The sequence below is a fragment of the Castanea sativa genome, chromosome 9 (genome assembly GCF_040712315.1).
Source record: "Castanea sativa cultivar Marrone di Chiusa Pesio chromosome 9, ASM4071231v1".
Taxonomy (NCBI): Eukaryota; Viridiplantae; Streptophyta; class Magnoliopsida; order Fagales; family Fagaceae; genus Castanea; species Castanea sativa.
In genome coordinates this window covers 28673546-28680121 of record NC_134021.1, presented here as the reverse complement: position 1 = coordinate 28680121, position 6576 = coordinate 28673546, and the positions used below count along the sequence as shown (strand labels likewise).

Genomic DNA, 6576 nt, shown 5'->3' with positions numbered 1-6576 from the left:
ACACAACTCCCATCCTCTTCTTTAGGCCCCCCATCTTCAAGAATTGATTGAAGTGTAAAATCTCCAGGCATAGTTGAAGAACCTACAATAATGAATTAAAAAAAGGAATAAACTTCATCAAATTATAACTAACAATTATAAAAATACAATTTTGATTTCATTTTATAAATACCAATTAATCAATTGCTCACCGTTGATTTCACTCCATAACCAATTCTGAGCACACATCATTGCCTCTGTAGTCTTGGGGTGAAGTCTACTACGGTGTAGACTTAACAGTCTCCCACTAGTGCTAAAGGTAGATTCTGAAGTAACAGTTGTGACAGGAATGACTAAAATATCTCTTGCAATCCTTTGTAAAGTAGGATACTTGAGACCATTACTTTTCCACCATGCCAAAATATCAAAGTCTTCACTCCTTTTCAACACTCCCTCATCAATGAAACGATCAAATTCCATCCTAGCACTTCCATGTTTCTTTGAACTACTTGAATTATTGTTCGCAAACAAATCAAAATATGACATTTCCCCACTCAACCTACATTTCATTTGTGCCACATAATTTGAAGTACTTGCAGGCATATGAGAACTTCCTTCATTATCTACAGGGGACTCATCTACTTCTTCATACTCATCAAGCAAATCATAACAAAGATTCTTAATTTTTTCAATCTTCAAATCAGAATTATCACCATAAATGTTTGGATAATAAAACTCTAACAACTTCATCTTATATCTTGGATCCAAGATAGTAGCAACTAGGGCTGTTCAACGGTTCTCTGACCCGCCCAAACCGATCGGGTCCAATCGACCCGAAGCCCAACAGGTCGACTCGAAACCCATAGTGAGTCAGATTTGGGTTTGCTTATTTCAAAACCTGATGATTCGGGTTGGGTAGCGGATTAAGGAAGAAAAAAACCCGTACTACCCGACCCGACCTATATTTTCAAATAAAAAAAATTGGTAATTCGAGGAAAAGATTTAGGAACCTGTGAAGACTGAAGAGAGAAGACTGATTGGACTTAAAGCACTGAGTTTTTTCAGTTTTTCACGCAAAGTCTCAAATCAACAGCCTGTTGCTAAGACTTTTACACACAAAGCCTAAGAGTGATTGGACTAAGCACTATATCTACACAGTTACACTGGTGGGATGCACCATGGCATGCGATTTGAGCGTGATTAACGATCTTGATCCTTCTGAAGATCAACAAAATCGTTCCTACACGGTTACACACAAAAGAAAATCACATGAAATCTTTCTCTGAAGATTCAGAATGGCTAACCCTCAAAACATAATCAATTTTCCACTTCCCCAAGCCATGGCCAGTTACCCTCCCTCAGCCTCAAGGCCTTGAGGCCCTCAACCCTCATCTCTCTCTCTCTCTTTTAAATCAATCTGATTCTTCTCTCTGTTCTACTTTTCTCTGCTCTCTAGTCTCAAGGGCTGATTCAAAATCTCTCTTATATTTTGAAACACTTGACTTCGCTCCAAGTCTCCAAGACTCCCAACTCTCCAACAAACCAAACACCAAACCTTGATGGTTCTCATCTTCACACGTATCCCCGTTGAGTAAAGGATCGAAGTGTTATCGCTGGTTTGCAAGTCGCGGTCCCAATGCCTTTGTGGGCCATATTGCTGGGCTGATATTGATATCGAGCAATGGTGTCGCAAGACCAACCGCATCGTCTTCAAAATTGACTCTGTCGTCTGTAAGCTTGTCCATCGCACCAAGGGCACTGTCCAACGCCTCTATGCCTTCAAGCCCGGCGACCGCAGTTTTGCTTTCCTCGCCAACTAGTTCATGTTGCATAAACAACCTTAAAAATCTGTTCTTTCACTTTTTTATTAGTTATTTAGATTCTTCTGAGTGTTTTTTTTATGCTTTTAAGATTATTTGATTTCCTTATTGTAAAAAGAGTGGTGAGGATTTAACGAATCATACAGACACCAAACAAAGTTCGTAATTTTTGAAGAAAAAAAATATTTGAGGTGACGGATTGTGATTAGTGCACAATTACTTTTATTGTACATCTACATCAACATTGGTGAAAAGTGAGACATTACAACAAATAGGAAGTGAGTTTGAGCTCAAGCACCTCCTTTCCTTGTAAGAACACTGTGATGTTGAGGAAGTTTGTTCAAAAACCATTGGCTATGTGTAACTAAGCAATTTTTTTTTATAAAAAAAAAAACAGAGAACAAATTAAAGACAATGAGAGATTACTTCAATTGAAGTTGTGTCTATGATCAGTTCAAAAATCAAATTTTATTTTTATCTCTGAACCCAAATAAATTTGATAAAAAAGAAAAAAAAAAAAAAAGAGAGAAAGGAATGGATTAGATTTATTACACATAAAATGTGAATTTAAAATTTAACATAAATAGCAAAATTTTAACACAAAACCTCTCTATCTGATAGGGGGTGCAAAAAACCGACGAACCGAAAAAACCGCTTCAAACCGACCGAACCGTTGTAAAAATTTCGGTTCGGTTCGGTTTTATTTCGGTTTCGGTTTTACTATATAAAAAACCAAAATTTTCGGTTCGGTTTTCGGTGGCAGATTTGAATGCACCGAACTGACCGAACCGAAATATATTATTATATTATATTTTTTTATTAAATATATATAAAATAATATAAATTTATAAACGTAGGCTAGGCCTTGCCAAAATTACTCAAGCCCACTGCCTTTTTTTTTTTTTTTTTTAAAAGAAGCCCACTGCCCATTTTTTTTAAAGAAGCCCACTGCCCATTAGATAATCTAGATTAACTAACTAAACTTAAACTAATTAACTTAAACTAATTAAATTAAACAGAAACTAATAAAATAAAAACCCTACCCTTACCCCACTTTAACTTACACGCCTCCATCTCCCTCATCTGAGTCTCCCTCACGCCTCCATCTCCCTAATCTCCCTTATCTCCCTCCTCCATCTCCCTCATCTCCCTCACGCCTCCATCTCCCTCACGCCTCAGTCCTCCATTGCCCTCATCTCCCTCACGCCTCCATCTCCTCCATCTCCCTCACGCCTCTGTTGCCGCCTCCACATGCCGGCCTTCACACGCCGGCCTCCCCACGTAGCTTGATATTTTCATTCTCACGGTGACCTTCTCTAGCCTCTTTTTAATTTTTGGATAACCCTTTCTCTTTTTTGTATTTTGGGTTTTGTTTAATACTAAATCAATGCTATTTTTTGTGAATCTGATGTTGAGCTGTTATTTTCTTATGGAAAAAATGTGATGTTGAGTTGTTTTTTTCTTTTTGTGATTGTGAATCTGTGAAGTTGACTGCAACCGAACATTGGCCGAAAAACCGACCGAAACCGAAACAAACCGAAACCGACGGTGTTTCAACTATTTCGGTCGGTTTCAGTTGACAACTTTGGAAACCGAAAATTTCGGTTTCGGTTGGCCAGTTAAAAAAAAACCGGCCGAAACCGAACCGAAACTCCCCTACTATCTGATTGTATTTTATTGCTCATTTGTTTGATTCATTTTGCTTTCTTAACTTAAAAGATTGAAATCCTAATTTAATACAGGAGTTGAAAGTTGTTCAAGTAGCTACTCTTTTTGCTTCCTTTTCAAGGTTGAATCCCTAACAGCTAAGAGTTCTCTGAGGTATCATTTCTCTTCTGTTGTTTATTTTTATACTTTTTGTTATTGTTTGTTTGTTACTTTTGTCGTTGTTTTTGTTGTCGCTTTGACCTGTTGTTGTTGTTGTGTCACTTGTGTGTTCTTGTTACTGGGTTAGTAGTATCATTGTTATGGTAGTTGCTAATGCTTAAATTTGAATAAGGACAATTTCTTTCAAATGCTTATTGTTATATTAGTTCTTAATTTTGTCTTGACTCTTAAACATACATACTTGTAATTTAAATGAAATCATGAAGTGCCATGTAATTACCTTGATACAGAACACTGAGTGTTAAATGAAATCAGTACTTGTGAAGTCAATTCTTATGCATAATGATATTTCTTATTCTACAAAGCTCCAGTGTATGTGACTTTGCCATTTAAGAGGTCAACTACAATAATCTTTCTTAGTATTAGTTTTTTTATGGTTGTTTGCTAATGCTTAAATTTGATGTCTTTAGGTTATGGAACCCTCTAGTGATGCACCCCCTTCCCAAACAACACTCGCTGCCCAAGCTGGACCCGCTGTCCAAGCTGAACCTGTTGACACTCCAACTAATGCTAAGGTACTTCCACCTAAACCAAATGAAAAAACCAAGGTGAGTGAGATAGTTGCTGATTGTGGTAATAATAGGAAAAAGTCTATTGCTTGGGATCATTTTGAAAAAATAAAGATTAGTGAGGGTCAATTTAAGGTTGTTTGCCATTATTGCCAAAAAAACTCATCATGCTAATAGTAAGGGTCATGGTACGACTAAGGGAAGCTGTAAATTAGGGATATCCCATCTTGTCAAACTATAACTAGGGAAGTGATTAGCATTTATGGTGTTGAGAGAGAGAAACTAAGGGAAGCCTTGAAAGGTCGTAGGGTGTGCTTTACTACGGACACATGGACTAGTATTCAAAATCTGAATTATATGTCCCTCAGATGTCATTTTATTGATGATGATTGGAACTTACATAAGAGAATTTTGAATTTTTGTCAAGTGGAAGACCATAGGGGGGAGACTATAGGTAGAAAGATTGAGATGTGTTTGGGTGAGTGGGGTGTTAATGGCATATTCACCTTGACAGTGGATAATGCTTCCTTTAATGGTACTACCATTAAATTTTTACAAACAGTAACTAAAGATTAGAAGGGGACTGTTTTAGAACATGAGTTCTTGCATATAAAGTGTTGTGCACATATCCTAAATCTAATTGTAGGAGATGGTTTGAAAAAAATTGATGCGTCCATTGCTAGGGTGCGTGAAGCGGTGAGGTATGTGAAGTCCTCACCAAATAGAAATCAAACTTTTAGGAGTTTTATGGAGAGATTAGGTATTGAATCCAAGTGTTTACTAAATCTTGATGTACCTACTAGGTGGAACTCTACCTATCTCATGTTAGATTTTGTTAAAAAATTTGAGAAAGTGTTTCTAAGAATGGACTTTGAGGATGATAGCTATTCTTCATAATTTTTAAATAAGGAAAATAATGGTGGTTTGGGATCTCCTTGTGGGGTTGAAATTCAAAATTGTAGGACATTTGTGGGTTTCTTGAAACTTTTTTATAATGCAACAAAAAAATTCTCCGGTTCTTTGTATGTGACTTCAAATACCTTCTTTGATGAGATGTTTGTGATTCAAGAGAATATTGCTCATCTAATTAAATCTCAAAATCATCTCTTGAAAAACATGGCAACTAAAATGAAGCTAAATTTGAAAAGTACTGGGGGAAAGGGGATAAAATTAATTAGCTTTTGTATGTGACTGTGGTTCTTGATCCAAGGAAGAAAATAAGGTTTTTGAAGTTTTCTTTTTCTAAATTTATGGGGATGAAGTGGCTGATGAGATGGTTGATTTGGTGAGGAAGATCATGGATAGGTTGTATGATGATTACTCTAGGGTTGATTCACCAAATGTGGTAGTACCAAGTGAGAATGAGAGGACACACATGGAAGGTGATACAATTGGTTGTAGTGATCCATATGCGATGGTTAATTCACGATATGAGCGATTTTTAGAGGCTGAGAAGTCTATAGGGTGTAACAATGAGATTGAAAAATATTTGGCTAAAAATTGTGAGAGTAGAAGGGACGTGAAATTTGAGATTTTGGGGTGGTGGAAAGTCAATTCAGATAGGTACCAAGTGCTGTCCAAAATGGTTAGGGATGCGCTGGCTGTACCTGTTTCTCGGCATTTAGTATTGGAGGGCGCATACTTGATCCATTTCGAAGTTCACTCTCTCCTCTCATGGTTCAAAATCTTGTTTGTGCTCAAAATTGGCTGCAAGCCCATGTCCCAATTTCTTTTTGCAAGTCAAAGGACGAGATGGAGGCCTTGGAGGATGAATTTCATGAATTAGGTAATATGTTTAACTTCCAAACTTCTTGTCTATTAAGAGTTATTAAATGTGTCATATACTTGAGCAAAATTTAATCTATTGTCTCAATTTTTTCTTTTCTAGTTTTAAATCAAGCAACAACAGCAGCAATTTCTAGTTCCCGCTCAAGCAAAGGTGGTACTCGTAACACAGTTAGTATTGATGAATGATCACTGATTGGGTATGTTTCTGCCCTTATAATTTTTGTTCATAATGGTTACTTCCCTTTTGGTTATTCTGTAACTTTTGTTCTTTGTCTTTATATATTATTGATAAATATTTTCTCCCCTTGTATTGTAGGAGGATGGAAGGTCGCATTTTGTATAGGAGGCAGTTTTTGGGGATATATTTTGAAACTTTTTTTTGGATAGATGTGTAGCTTTTCTAATTATACATGAACTCTTGTCTTACTTATAGGAAGGAAAACTTAGCATCTGTGTAGGCTTTCCTTTCTATAAGTTATGGACTTGTTAACTATAGATAACAGAGTAGTTCTTTACTGCTTTAGGAAAGCTATTTTTTGGAAATACTTATAGTATTTCATAATTGTAACTAATTACATATACTGCTGGGAATA

At 36.4% G+C, this 6576-nt stretch overlaps 1 pseudogene; it reads left to right on the top strand.

Annotated features, from left to right (window-relative positions):
- The first annotated feature begins 1157 nt into the window (after positions 1 to 1157).
- Positions 1158 to 6169, top strand: LOC142609011 (zinc finger BED domain-containing protein RICESLEEPER 2-like; annotated as a pseudogene).
- Positions 6170 to 6576: the final 407 nt, after the last annotated feature.